We start from the raw sequence: 16,032 nt of genomic DNA on the forward strand, positions 1-16,032 counted from the left end.
GTTCCCTAGATCTGAATAGGTCTCTTGTAGATAGCATATATAAAGGGTCTTATTTTTGTATCCATTCTGCCAGTCGATGTCTTTGATTGGAGCATGTAATTTATTTACAGTCAAAGTAATTATCAATATGAATATATTTATTGCCATTTGCCTGTTTTGGGACAATTGTGGGACTTTTTACTTCCCTTCCTCTTTTGACCTCTTCTCTTGTGATTTGGTGACTATCTTTAGTATTGCATTTGGATTGCTTTTTCTTTCTCATGTGTATCTCTGTTGTAGTTGTTTCCAGTTCCCGTGAGGCTTTGAAACAGCAAATCTATACATATACGCACAAAATTATTTTAAGTTTCTGGTCTCGATTTCAAATGCATTTTCAACATTCTACATTGGAACTCTTCTCACAATGCTGGTTTTGATGTACTTGTCAATGGACGATTTCCTACTTTTATTTTATGTTTGCCTTTACGGGTGAGCTTTCAAATTCATAATATTCTTGTTTCTAGTCATGGCTCTTTCTTTCCCACCTTGAGAAGCTACTTTACCATTTGTTGTAAAGCTGGTTTGGTGGTGCTGAATTCTTTTTCACATTTGCTTTGCTGTAAAACTTTTGATTTCTCCGTTGAATCTGAATGAGAAACCTGCTGGGTAGTCTTTTTTTTTTTTTTTTTTTTTTTTTTTTTTTGGTCTTTTTAGGGCTGCGCCTGTGGCATATGGAAGTTCCCAGGCTAGGAGTCAAATTGGAGCTATAGCTGCCAGCCTATGCCACAGCTACAACCACTGCCATAGCAACATGGGATCCAAGCCACGTCTGCAACCTACACCACAGCTCATGGCAATGCTGGATCCTGAACCCACTGAGGGAGGCCAAGAATCGAATCTGCGTCCTCACAAATACTAGTCGGTTCATTTCTGCTGAGCCACGAAGGGAATTCCAGGGTTCAGTAGTCTTGGTTATAGGTTTTCCCCTATCATCACTTTAAGTATATCATGCCACTCCCTTCTGGGCCTTCAGAGTTTCTGTTGAAAAAATCAACTAATAACCTTATGGGTATTCCCTTATATATTATTTGTTGCTTTTCTCTTGTGGTTTTAAATACTTTTTCTTTGTATTTAACTTTTGTCAGTTTAATTAATATGTGTCATAGCACAATCTTCCTTAGGTTTATCCTATATGGGACTCTGTACCTCCTGGACTTGTGTTTTCTTTTCCACATTAGGGAAGTTTTGGGCTATAATCTCTTAAACATTCTCTCAGACCCTTTCTCTCTTCCCTTTCTGGGAACCCTCTGACACAAACCTTGGTACCTTTAATGTGGCCCCAGAGATCTCTTAATCTGTCCTCATTTCTTTTCATTCTTTTTTACTTTATTCTTTTCCATGGCAGTGATTTCCACCATTCTGTCTCCAGCTAACTTATTTGTTCTTCTCCCTCAGTTATTCTACTAGCAATTCCTTCTAGAGTATTTTTCATTTCAGTTTTTGATTTGTACATCCGTTTTTCTTCTTTAAAACTTCTAGCTCTATGTTCAACTTTTCTTGTAACTTCTCTGTGAGTCCATTTTTTTCCCGAGCTCTTGGATCATCCTTACTATCATTACTCCGTATTCTTTTTCAGGTAGATTGCCTATATCCTCTTCATTTAGCTGCTTTTATGGGTTTTTATCTTGTTCTTTCATCTGAGACATACTTCTCTGCTGCCTAATTTTGTCTAACTTTCTATGTTTGTGATTTACTTTCCACACACTACAGTATTTTAGTACTTCTTGCTTCTAGTATCTGCTCCTTAATAGGTAACATTGGTACAGTGCCTTGTGCTTCCTTCCTGAAGCGACTGGTGCCTGCCCACGATGGATGGAGCTAGATCTTGTCCCTCTGGTGGTTTGGGCCTTGTCAAGGGGTGTGTTTAGAGGTGGCTGTGAGCTCAGTACAACTTTAGGCAGGCTGGCTGTTTTTATTTTTTATTTATTTATTTTTTTTTTTTGCTATTTCTTTGAGCCGCTCCCGCAGCATATGGAGGTCCCCAGGCTAGAGGTCAAATCGGAGTTGCAGCCACTGGCCTACGCCAGAGCCACAGCAACGCAGGATCCGAGCTGCGTCTGCGACCTACACCATAGCTCACGGCAACACCGGATCCTTAACCCACTGAACAAGGCCAGGGATCAAACCTGCAACCTCATGGTTCCTAGTCAGATTCGTTAACCACTGCACCACGACGGGAACTCCTATTTTTTTTTTTTTTTTTTTTTGATGCAAGGGTTGTTTTTAGTTTGTATGCCACTTCTTTCCTCAGTGTATGCTGGCCATTATCCCCTTGATAGGAGGTGTGATTGAGTTTGTGGTGACCACAGCCTGCACTGGATATTTTGCAGGGCCTCCTGTTTGCTCTGTGGTTGTCACAACCCGATAAGGGGCTGTGGAAGTTGTTGGAAAGGAAGTCCCCTAGTGGAGGTAGGCAGGTTTGCAGCATTCCCACTGAGAAAAGCCACTAAGTATTCCTCTCCTGGAACTGTTCACCTGTGAGTGTGCTCTGTTGTGTCAACTTTTCCCCATTTTGCAAATTCACAGAGTATACTCTTGTTGGCACTGTTCTCACCACCACTCTAACTATGGGTCTGTCTGTCAATAATTGGCCCTGGTGTATCTCAGGTCTTGTTTTTACCAGGCAACCAGCACAGATCCACCAAGGTTAGGACCTAGGACTGCAGTATTTGTGCACCTGGGCCCACCGTGTCAGCTCTGGAGGCAGCTTAGACTCTGCCTTGGCCCAAGACCACAAAGCCCACCAAACCATCTCAGTTGCATGATCCTCGTTGTCCATTCAGATGTTCCATTAGTGCTGAGTTTATAAAGCTGGCGGTGAAAGTGTAAATCCATGGTTCTCACAGTCAGAAGGAGAGTTTTCAGCTTTTCCTCCATAATCACAGGGTTGTTTTTAGTATGGTTGCCTGTCACCTCTTTCCTCAGTGAGTGCTGGGAGTCATCCCCTTCAGAGTGAGTATGCAGATGAGGCAGCTTGTGTCCAGTCCTTGAGTTCTCAGTATTAGTGGTAGCTCATGCACATGCCCAGAGCACATGACAGGAGCAGTGGTGGTGTGCAATCACTCCTAGAGCTGGGTGCCAGCTAGGAATGGAGTCTGTGTGGGAGGTGGCAATAGCTCACACAACCATTCCCAGCAGCTGGCTGTGGCAGCATCTTGTGCAACACCTCCCAGAGCCAGATGGTGGCCAGCAGTTGGCACCCAGTCACAGGCCCTTTGGTGGTGGCAGCAGTAAGCCATGCAGGCTCCCAGGGAGGCAGCATCAAAGTTCAGCAAACAATCACAGGACCCGCTACAGCAGCAGACTATACATGCTCCCAGGGAGGCAGGGGCAGAGGTTAGTCACAGGACTCTAAACAGCAGTGACTGAGGAAGCAGGGGCAACAGTTAATGTCTGGTTGTGGGGCCCTCAAGGGCAGCAGCAATTGGGGGCTCTCATGCGTTCTTGAGAAGTTAGGGTTGTAACTGTCACCCACTCATGAGACCCTCAGTGAAGAGAAGGGCCTGCTTCTGCCCCTGGAATCCAAGATGGCAGCAGTAGCTAGTGTTCACCCCCAGAACTCATGCATGTGGTGTCCTGCAGCATGAGAGCCCACACACAGAGAAAGAAGTTCCTATGGCAGTCCTACCCTTCCCCCTCTCACACTCCACAACAATGGTACCCTGCCTCTGTGGCAGACACAGACTTCTTCCTGTACTCCCTTGTTATGACACACCACACCTGAGGCTATCTCCATGCAGCCAACTCCAGTCCTCTCCCTGGGTCTGGGACTGATCTCTAAAGCCCAAATCTCTGCACCCAGCCCTCACCCACCCCAGCAGACCAGCGATTCAGGCTAGGGAGTGCCACCTAATGTTAATATTTTTAACTATGGCCATGTTCTTTCCCTTGAACATCTTACTACCTTTTGCCAAGAAGAATTCTGGAACTCTAAAAATTACTAGTGTTTTACCTCTTTTGCACTATTACTTTTGAGAAATGTATGTGTGAAAGAACTAGTCTTTCTTAAACTTTTCCATGTTAAGGTAACTGTAGATTCACATGCACTTACAAGAAGGATCTGCATATGTGTAAAATGGTAACATCTTAAAAAACTATTTTTTACTTGCACCCATTCACCTACTTGTTCCTAGAGATGGTCTGCTGTCTTTAAGTCTAGCAATGGGTCACAAACAGCCTGTGAAATACAAGCATATGATCATGAGTATTCTGATCAAAAATGGTCATTTTATACAAATATCATCAGTAACTAAATTTGGGGGGGCTGCACCCACAGCTGTGACCTGTGCCACAGCTGCAAAAATGCTGGATCTTTAACCTACTTTAAGGATCAAACCCATGAATCAGCATCAACCCAAGCTGCTTCAGAGACAATGCCAGATCATGAACTCGTAATTAATTTAAAATTTTTGTTTACTTTACAATTGTTTAATGAAGAATATTAAAATTCAAACTGAAGGAGTTCCCGTCACGGCGCAGTGGTTAACGAATCCGACTAGGAACCATGAGGTTGTGGGTTCGGTCCCTGCCCTTGCTCAGTGGGTTAACGATCCGGCGTTGCCGTGAGCTGTGGTGTAGGTTGCAGACTCGGCTCGGATCCAGCGTTGCTGTGGCTCTGGCATAGGCCAGTGGCTTCAACTCCGATTCAACCCCTAGCCTGGGAACCTCCATATGCCGCGGGAGCGGCCCAAGAAATAGCAAAAAAAGACAAAAAAAAAATTCAAACTGAAGAGTAAACTTATCTCTGTTCACAGATGAAATCTTACATATAGAAAACCTTATATACCACAAAAAAATTCTTAGATGTTTAATAAACAAATTCACTAAAGTTGGTGGATACAAAACCCATACATGAATATCAGCTGCATTTCTATACAGTAACAATGAAAAAGCTAGAAAGGAAATAAAAAAAACTATTTATAATAGCATCAAAAAGAATTAAATATTTAGGAATAAATTTAACCAAGGAGGATGCAAAGTTATGGAAAACTTCAAAACAGCGATATTTTCAAAGCTGAAAGAAAAGAAACTAAAGACACAAATAAATACTGTTCAGATGACAATTTCAAGTTATCTACAGATTCAATTCAACTCATATCAAAATCCCAACTTTTTTTTTTTTTTGGTAGATACAGAGGAAATAATCCTACAATTTATGAGGAATCTCCAGAAACATTAATAGCTAAAATAATCATGGAAAAGAACAAAATTAAAGAACTCAGAACACCAATATCAAATGCTTTCACTGACACGTGGAATCTGAAAAAAGGACAGACTGAACTTCTTTGCAGAACAGATGCTGACTCACAGACTTTGAAAAACTTTATGGTCTCCAGAGGAGACAGTTTGGGGGGTGGGGGATGTGTTTGGGTTGTGGGATGAAAATCCTGTGAAAGTGGATTGTGATGATCATTATACAACTACAGATGTAATAAATTCATTGAGTAATAAAATAAATAAATAAAGTAAAATTTTTTCTTAATTTTTAAAAAATTTTAAAAAAGAAACCAAAAAAAAAAGAACTCAGAATTCCTAATTTCAAAACTAACAGCAAAAGCAACAAGAATTTACTGTGTAACACAGATTACTATATTCAGTAACCTGCAATGGAAAATAATCTGAATAAATAAATATATATGTATGAAACACTTTAATGTACACCTGAAACTAACACAATATGGTAAATTAACAATACTTAAAATTTTTAAAAACTAACTGCAGAGCTAAACTAATCCAAACAGTATGGTGCTGGCATAAGGACAATCATATAGACCAAAGGAAATGAGAACCCACAAATAAACCTTTGATATACAGGCTCCATTCACTTTCAACAAGGATATCAACAACATTCAATGGAGAAAGGTCAGTCTTCCCAACATATGGTGCTGGGAAAACTGGGTATTCACAAGCAAAAGAATATAGTGGAGCAGTCCCATTCTGGCTTAGCAGGTTAGGAATCTGACTAGTATCCAAAAGTGGGTTAAAGGATCTGGCATTTCCATGAGCTACAGTGTAGGTCACAGACATGGCTTAGCTCTGGCACTGCTGTGGCTGTGGCATAGGCCAGCAGCTGCAGGTCTGATTTGACCCCTAGCCTGGGAACTTCCATATTGCCACCCTAAAAAGTGTACAGCACTAGAAGGACAAATAAATAAACAAATTAAATAAAGTAGATCCTTGCCTGATACCACACACAAAAATTAAGATACCTCGAAGACCTAAAAATAGTAGCTAAAACTATTAAACTTATTTTTCAATTTTTTTAAATTATGATTTTTATTTTTTCCATTATAGACGGTTTATACTGTTCTGTCAATTTTCTATTGTACAGCAAGGTGACCCAATCACACATACACGTATATAATCTTTTTTCTCACATTATCATGCTCCATCACAAGTGACTAGATATAGTTTCCAGTGCTATACAGCAGGATCTCATTGCTTATCCATTCCAGAGGCAATAGTTTGCACATATTAACCCCAAATTCCTATTAAACTCTTAAAAGAACATAGAGTGAGACTCTTCATGACACTGGATTTGGTAATGTTTTCTTAAAAATGACACCAAAAGCATAGGCAACAAAAGAAAATGAACTGGACTGCATCAAAACTAAAAATTTTTGTGAATCAAGAGAGTGAAAAGATAACACACAAAAGGGAGAAAATATTTCCAAATCATATATCTGAAATGGTACTCATAACCAGGAAACAAAGAAATCCTACAACTCAACAACAAAGAAAGCAAACAACCAAATTCAAAAATGGGAAAAAGTATACAAATTAGGCAAGAAAAACTATAGCAATCAGACAAGAAAAAGAAACAAAAGGTATCCAAGCTGGAAGAGAAGAGGTAAAATTGTCATTATATGCAAATAGCATGATACGTTATACAGAAAATTCTGAAGAATCGACAATAAAACTATTAGAATTAATAAATCAATTCAATGAAGTAGAAGGGTATAACATTAATATACAGAAATCAGTTGCATATCTTTCCATTAGTAATGAACTATCAGAAAGAGAAAGGAATAAAATTCCATTTAAAATCATTTCCAGGAGTTCCCACTATGGCTCAGTGGGTTATAAACCCGACTAGTACCCAAAAATGGGCAAAAAGCCTAAAGAGACATTTCTCCAAAGATCACATACAAATATTCAATAAGCACTCGAAAGGATGCTCCACATCACTTGTCATTACAGAAATACAAATCAAAACTATAATGATAAAATACTCACACTCATTAGGAGTCTATTATCCCCCCTCAACAAAATAAAGAAAGTAAGCGTTGCTAAGGATGTAGAGAAACTGGAACCCAGAACATTACGTTGGTAGGCATAGCAAATAGTGCACCAACTGTGGAAAAACAGTATAGCTGTACTTCAAAATGAGAAACAAAGAACTGCCATATGATCCAGTAATTCTAAGTATCTAGTCAAAAGAAATGAAAGCTGAGACCCAAACAGATACTTTCACATCAATGTTCTAAGTTCAAACTGCATTATTCACAAGTGCAAAAAAAGTGGGAATAACCAAAATGTCCATCAACAACAAACAAACGTAAAATACAGTATACACATGACATAAAAGGAATGATATTCCCTGAAAAGGAATGAAAAATTTTTTTGGCCACACCTGCAGAATACAAAAGTTCCCAAGCCAGGGATCAAATCTATGCCACAAAAGCAACCAGAGCCAATGCAGGGGCAACACCAGATCCTTAACTTGCTGTGCCATAAGACAACTCCAGTAATGAAATTCTGGTACATACTACAGCACAAATGAATTTTGAAAACATTACACTAAGTAAATTAAGCCAGATTCAACAAAAACACAAATACTGTATAATTCCATGTAGATGAGGGTCCTAAAGTAGTCAAATTCATAAAGCTAGAAAGCAGAATAACAGGTGGTTAGGGAAAGGGAATCCAGAGTTATTGTATAATGGTATAGAGTTTCTGTTCTGAAGATGATGAAAAAGATCTGGAAATGGAGAGTAATGGTGGTTACTCAAGACTGCCAATGTACTTAATGCCACTTAATGGATACACTGAAAAATAGTTAAAATAGTAAATTTTTTAAAAAATATTTGAGGAGTTCCCATTGTGGTGCAGTGGAATCAAATCAGACTAGAGACTATGAGGTTGCGGGTTTGATCCCTAGCCTCGCTCAGTGGGTTAAGGATCCAGCGTTGTCGTGAGCTATGGTGTAGGTCAAAGACTCAGCTCAGATCCTGCATTGCTGTGGCCGTGGCAAAGACCAGTAGCTGTAGCTCCAATTTGAACCCTAGCCTGGGAACCTCCATATGCCGCAGGTGCAGCCCTATGAAGCAAAATAAATAAATAAATATAATATAGCATAATAAAAATTTTTAAATTAAAATTAAAAAAAGTAAAGTCTGAAGAAAGAGGTCCCATAACAGCTCAGCGGTAACAAACCTGACTGGTATACATGAGGACACAGGTTCGATCCCTGATCTCTCAGTGGGTTAAGGATCCAGCATTGCCGTGAGCTGTGGTGTAGTTTGCAGACGTGGTTTGGATCTGGTGTTGCTGTGGCTGTGGCACAGGCCTGCAGCTACAGCTCCAATTTGACCCCTAGCCTGGAAACTTCCATATGCCACTGGTCCGGTCCTAAAAAGACAAAATAAAAATAAAAAATAAGATAAATAAATCTAAAGGAAATATGACTAATTTTAATTAGCATATAAATTTATATAAAGCAATTTAGCTGGCAAGGAGTATCTGAGAATTCCTAAGTGGAACTAATTTGCACCTCCTGGTTCAGGGGAATGGGGGCAAGGGGTGAGAAGGTGTTAAGCAAAGCACACCTTCTAGGAAGCTTCCCACACCAGACACTGTTCCCAAGGCAATCCATGGCTATTACTCAGAAGCTAGTAGAAAAATGGTTTAGATGAATGTGTGGAGTAAGAGTAAAGAATTTGTGGAATATATGAGGTAGAAGGAGTGGGATAAGCACTGCAAAAAAAGAGTGCAATGACCAAACCAGAGTGTATCATCACTGATGACAGCAAATTTCTCACCATAAAACCTGAGAGCACCTTGAAAACCGGAAGAGAAGTTTGAGGAATTCACAGCTAATGGTAGAAAAACTCACACTGTCTTCAACTTAGAATATGTTATGAATAATGTCTCCTGTACTAGCACCTATGAAAAAGTACAAAAATTCCAACATCACGTTAGAGAGGAAACAGCCGTTAAAATAAACTAGCTCACTTCAATGACAAAATCTTCACAATACTTCTTGTATTCATTACTGTATTCAAGGATCTCTATCACAAACATTTTACATGCAACTATTTGCAAATGTTGACTTAACTAGAATAATCCCTACATAGAAAATTCTGAAGACACCACCAAAAAAACCTACTAGAGCTCATCAATTTGGTAAAGATATAGAATACAAAATCAATGTACAGTAATCTGTTGCATCTCTGTATAATAACAATTATCAGAAATGGAAATTAAGAAAACAATCCCATTTACCATTACATCAAAAAGAATAAAATACCAGAGTTCCTGTCATATCTCAACAGTAATGAACGTGACTAGTATCCATGAGGATGCAGGTTGGATCCCTGGCCTTGCTCAGTGGGTTAAGGATCCAGCATTGCCATGAGCTGCACAGCACAGGTCGCAGCCACAGCTCAGATCTGGCATTGCTATGGCTGTGGTGTAGGCTGGTGGCTACGGCTCTGATTCAACCCCTATCCTGTAAACTTCCATATACTGCGTGTGCAGTCCTAAAACAAACAAACGAAAAAAGACAAAAAAAAAAAAAAGAATAAGATATCTAGGAATAAATCTTACTAAGGAGGTAAAAAAACCTTTACTCAGAAAACTAACACACTGATGAAAGAAAATGAAGTTTGGAGTTCCCACTGTGGGTCAGTAGTTAGCAAACCCGACTAGCACCCATGAGGATGAGGGTTCAATCCCCGGCCTCCCTCAGTGGATTAAGGATCCAGCGTTGCCTTGAGCTATGATGTAGGTTGCAGACTCGGCTTGGATCCTGAGTTGCTGTGGCTGTGGCACTGGCTGGCGGCTACAGCTCTGATTGGACTCCTAGCCTGGGAACCTCCATATGCCACGTGTGTGGACCTAAAAAGACAAAAGAAAAGAAAAGAAAATGAAGATAATACAGATGGAAAGATAAACTGTGTTCCTGGACTGGAAGAATATTGTTAAAATGACCATACTACCCAAGGCAATCTACAGATTTAATACAATCCCTGTTCAAAATACCAACAGGATTTTTCACAAAACTAGAAGAAATAATTCTAATATTTGTATGGAAGTATAAAAGACCCAGAATAGTCAAAGTAATATTGAGAAAGAACAACAGAGCTAGACATATCACTCCCTGACTTTAGACTATACTACAAAGCCAAAGCAATCAAAACAGTAGGATACTGGCATAAAAACGGACACATATATCAAAAGAGAATAATGAATGGAGGCAAGAACACATAATGGAAAAGAGAGTCTCTTCAATAAGTAGTGTAGAAAAACAGGACAACTACAAATACAAGAATAAATTAAGAACATTTCCTCAAGTGATATACAAAACTTAATGTAAAAAGAATTAAAAAAAGAAATAAGACAGGAAACCATAAAACTACCAAAAAAAATAGGTAGAACAGTCTTTGATGTAAATAGTAGCAATACTATTTTTGATATGTCCCCTAAGGCAAAGGAAACAAAAGCAGCCATAAACAAATGATACCTAATTAAACTTAAAACCTTTTTTTTTTTTTTTTTTTTTTTTTTTTTTTTGTCTTTTTGCTATTTCTTTGGCCGCTCCTGCGGCATATGGAGGTTCCCAGGCTAGGGGTTGAATCGGAGCTGTAGCCACCGGCCTACGCCAGAGCCACAGCAACGTGGGATCCGAGCCGCGTCTGCAACCTACACCACAGCTCGCGGCAACGCCAGATCGTTAACCCACTGAGCAAGGGCAGGGACCGAACCCGCAACCTCATGGTTCCTAGTCGGATTCGTTAACCACTGCACCACGATGGGAACTCCCACTTAAAACCTTTTGTACAACAAAGGAAAGCATCAACAAAATGATAAGACAACTTACAGAATAGGAGAAAATATTTGCAAATGATATGACTGATAAGGGGTTTATATTCAAAATATATAAACAGCTAATATAACTCAATATAGGAAAATACAAAATTGGTAAAAAACCTGAATAGACATTTTTTGAAAGTAATACAGATGACCAATAGGCACATGAAAATATGCTAAACATCACTAATCATCATAAAAATGCAAATCAAAACCACAATGAGGGTGTTCCCTTGTGGCTCAGGGAACACCCTCATTGTCACTGCTGCCTATGGTATGGGTTCAATCCCTGGCCTAGAAATTTCTACATGCCGTGAGTTCGGTCATAAAGGAAAAAACCCACAATGAGATGTCACCTTGCACCTGCAAAAGGGCTATCATGAAAAAGTCTATGAATGTTGAAGGAGATGCTAAAAAGGGGGGACCCAAGTACATTGCTGTTGGAAATGTAAACTGGTTCAGCCACTATTAAAAACAAAATGGATGTTCCACAGAAAACTGAAAACAGAACTACCATATCATCCAGCAATTCAAATCCTGAGTGTATATTCAAAGAAAATGAAAACATTAATTTGAAAGGATACATCAACCGTGGTGTTCACAGCAGCATCACTTACAATAACCAACAAATGGAAGCAACCTAATTTCCATCAACAGATGAATGGATAAAGAAAATGAAGTATATGTACACAATAGAATACCAGTCAGACATAAAAAAGAATGAAATATTGGACTTCCCATTCTGGCGAAGCAAAAACTAGTATCCATGAGGATATGGGTTCGATACTCAGCCTTGCTCAGTGGGTTAAGAATCTGACATTGCCGTGAGCTGTGGTGTAGGTCACAGATGTGGCTCAGATCCCATGTTGCTGTGCCTGTGGTGTATGCTGGCAGTTGTAGCTCTAATTTGACCCCCATCCTGGGAACCTCAAAATGCCAAGGATACAGCCATAAAAGGCAAAAAAAAAAAAAAAAGCATGAAGTTTTGCCAGTTGCAAAATCATGAATGGACCTGGAGGGTATTATGCCTAGTGAAATAAGTTAGAGAAAGACAAGTATTGTATGTTATCACTTACATATGTAACCCAAAATATAAAATGAATATAACAAAACAGAAATACACTCACAAATGTAGACAAGAAACTAGAAGACAGGAGGGGCAAAATCAGGGTAGGGCATTAAGAAGTAGAAACTACTATGTATAAACTAATTAAGCTACAAGGATATATTGTACAGCACAGGGAATATAGCCAATACTTTATAATAACTTCAAATGGAGTATAATCTGTAAAAATTGTGAATCACTATGTTGTACACCTGAAACTAATATTATAAATCAAACATATGTCAATTAAAAACATAGGATCACCTCTTTGGTTAGTAGGTAAATGTGTTTGTGGTAGTAATAAATAAATAAGGCAATACAAAAACACATTTACTTTAGGAGGTCCTGCTGTGGCACAGTGGGTTAGGAATCTGAAGTGGCTCAGGTCACTGCAGAGGTAAAGGTTCAATCTCTGAACCATCACAGTAGGTTAATGATCTGGCCCTGCCACAGCTTGGTCAGAGGTCATAGCTGTGGCACAGATCATAGCAGTGCTCTGATTTAATCCCTTTATGCCGCAGACGCAGGCATAAAATTCAAAAAAAAAAACAAACAAACAAAAAAAAACCACATTACTTTGCTCTAGTCCCCTTATTGAAACTTGAAAAAATTGTAAACATTATATTTTTTATTTTTTGGTTTTTTGGCCATACCAGAATATTCAGAAGTTCCCAAACCAGGAAGCAAAACTATTCCACTACTTTGACACAAGCCATAGCAGTGTCCTTAACCTGCTATGCCACCAAGGTACTCTGTGAACATTTAAAAAGTAAATAAACTAAATGAAGAAACAAACATGAGCATACAATGTACTAAATGCCACAAAGCTTTAAATAAATATTTAAAGAAAAAATGATTATTCATTGTAGAATAAGATGCTATGAAATAGACATTTTCATATATTGCCAACAGTAATACAAGGATTAGAAAACAACTTGGCAATAATCCTTTGACCTTATCTTGAATAAATCTGCCTTTTTCATCTATATAAATAAAATAATTCTAAGGAAATAATTTTAATGACAAAAGATATGAATCTAAGAATTATTTAAAACAGCCAAAAAAAAACTGCGAATAAGTAAAATGTGCAATAATGACTAAGTAAACAGTCATGTATAAAAGTCACATGATACCATACCAGCCACTATAAGTAATTCAGAAAGTTCAATTACAATATGAAAACTACTTCATGCTAAAATGTTCACTAGCATTAGGATTAAGATGGCGGAATAGAAGGACTGTAGCTCAACTCCTCTCCTAAAAACAACAAAATTTACAAACCAAATACCCAGCACTCTCCACCCAAATGGAGCAGAAACATTGAAAAATATATCCTACTCCAGAAGAAAAAGAGGAGGCCACATCAAGAGGCAGAAGAGGCAATTACACTATATAAACAACCCCATACCTCCCAGGTGGGAAGCCCCACAGACTGGAATCTAACTGTACCACAGAGACTCACCCAAAGGAGTGAGAGTTCTGAGCCCCACATCAAACCCCCATGCGTGGGGATCTGGCACTGGGAGAAAGAGCCCCTGGAGCATCTGGCATTGAAGGCCAGTGGGGCTTGTGCACAGGAGCTCCATGGGACTGGGGGAAACGGAGAACCCATTTTTAAAAGGTGCACACATACATACATTCAAGTGCACTAGGTCCCAAGGCAAAGCTAACTCTCCACAGGAATGTGGGTTAAAGCTGACTGCCATTCTTGGAGGACCTCCTGGCAAAACAGGGGTGAATGTGCCTTGCTGGGGGGAAGGACATTGGAAGCAAAGATCTTGGGAATATTCAGCAGCATGCCTTTCTCTGGAGGAGGACATTTTGGGATAATCTGGCCCCATCCATCAGTCAGCACTGAGAAGCCCCAGGGCAAACAACAATCCAGGTGGGATGACACAAATATCCAACAGTAAACAGGCTGCCTAAAGTCCCCCTAGGCACACAGCTGCCTCTAATCTCAGCCAGAGACTAAGCCCCACCCACCAGAGGGATAGGATCAGCTCCACCTACCAGTGGGCAGGCATCAGCCCCTCCCATCAGGAAGCCTACAGCAAGCCCCCATACTGACTTCAGCCACAAGGGGGGCAGACACCAGAAGTAAGAGAGGCTACAACGCCAGTATCTGTAAAAAGGTCACCACACCAAAAACCTATAAAAATGAAAAGACAGAGAACTATAACTCAGATGAGGGAGAAAGACAAAACCCCAGAATATCAGCTAAGTGATCAGGAGATTCTTGGCCTCCAGGAAAAAGACTTTAGATTGTTGATGCTGAAGATGATGCAAAACATTGGAAATAAACTGGAGGCAAAGATGCATAACTTACAGGGAACACTGAGCAAAGAGATACAAGATGTAAAACTTAAACAAGAACAGATGCAGAATACAATAACTGAAATAAAAAATTCACTAGAAGCAGCTAACAGCAGAACACAGGAGGCAGAAGAACAAATAAGCGAGGTGGAGGACATATTAGTGGAAATTACGGATGCAGACAAGAGAAAAAAAAAACATTGAAAACAAATGAAAAGCGTTTCAGAGAACTCTGGGAAAATGTTAAAACGTATCAACATCCATATTATAGGGGAACCACAAGGAGAAGACAGAGCAAAAACAACAGAAAAAATATTCCAAGAGATAACAGCTGAAAACTTCCCTAATGTGGGAAAGGAACCACTCACTCAAATCCAGGAAGCACAACAAGTACCATACAAAATAAACTCAAGGAGGAACACCCCAAGAATCATACTAATCAAGCTGACCAAAATTAAAGACAAAGAAAACCCTGAAAGCAGCTAGGGAAAAGAAACAAGTGACATACAAGGGAACCCCAGTAAGGTTATGGACAGATTTTTCAGCAGGAACTCTGCAGGCCAGAAGGGAGTGGCATGATATACTTAATTCGATGAAAGGAAAAAACTTCCAACCAAGATTCCTTTATCCAGCAAGGCTCTCATTCAGATTTGAAGGAGAAATCAAAAGCTTGACAGATAAGCAAAAGGTGAGAGAATTCAGCAACACTAAACCGGCCTTACAACAAATACTAAAGGAATTTCTCTAGGCAGAAAAGAAAAGACAGCAACAGGAAACAAAAATGCCACAAATGACAAGGCACACCAGTAAAGGCATATATATACAGTAAAGATATGAAATCATCCATGCACAATTACACCACCAAAATCAGAAATCATGAGAAGAGGAGGGTACAAATGCAGGACACTGGAGTTACACTTGAAACTAAGACGCCAATCTCTTATATATAAAGATTCTTATATCAAAACTTCAGAATAACTGCAAACTAAAAATCTACAATTGATACACAAACAAATAAGAAAAATCAACTCAAATACAACACTAAAGATAGTCATCAAACCACAAGAGGAGAAAACAAGAAGAGAACAAAGCAAAAAAAAAGCAACAAAAAGAAATCCAAAGCAATTATTAAAATGGAAATAAGACCATACATATCAATATTTACCTTAAATGTTAATGGACTAAACGCCCCAGCCAAAAGACATAGACTGGCTGAATAGAGAAAAAAACAAGACCCATATATATGCTGTCTTCAAGAGACCCACTTCACTTCTAGGGACCCACAAAATTTGAAAGTGAGAGGACGGAAGAAAATATTCCATGCAAACATGAATCAAAAGAAGGCTGGAGTAGCAATACTCATATCAGACAAAATAGACTTTAAACTGAAGAATATTTTAAGAGACAAGGAAGGTCACTACATAACCATCAAAGGATCAATCCAAGAAGAAGATATAACAATTTTAAATATCTACGCACCCAAC

The 16,032-nt window shown here is 39.2% G+C and overlaps 1 protein-coding gene across 11 annotated transcripts in view; it reads right to left on the reverse strand.

The window, feature by feature from the left end:
- The window catches only part of ATRX (ATRX, chromatin remodeler), a 288,314-nt gene that overhangs the window by 213,722 nt on the left and 58,560 nt on the right, over positions 1-16,032 (reverse strand). Inside the window, exon 1 of one of the 11 annotated variants that reach the window (XM_021080084.1) lies at positions 4,163-4,216. The exons of the other annotated variants lie outside the window; for them this stretch is intronic. The gene's annotated coding sequence lies outside the window, so the exon portion shown is untranslated. Of the gene's footprint in view, positions 1-4,162; positions 4,217-16,032 lie in introns of those variants that run through there. 11 annotated transcript variants of the gene reach the window in all.

The sequence above is a fragment of the Sus scrofa genome, chromosome X (genome assembly GCF_000003025.6).
Source record: "Sus scrofa isolate TJ Tabasco breed Duroc chromosome X, Sscrofa11.1, whole genome shotgun sequence".
Classification (NCBI taxonomy): Eukaryota; Metazoa; Chordata; class Mammalia; order Artiodactyla; family Suidae; genus Sus; species Sus scrofa.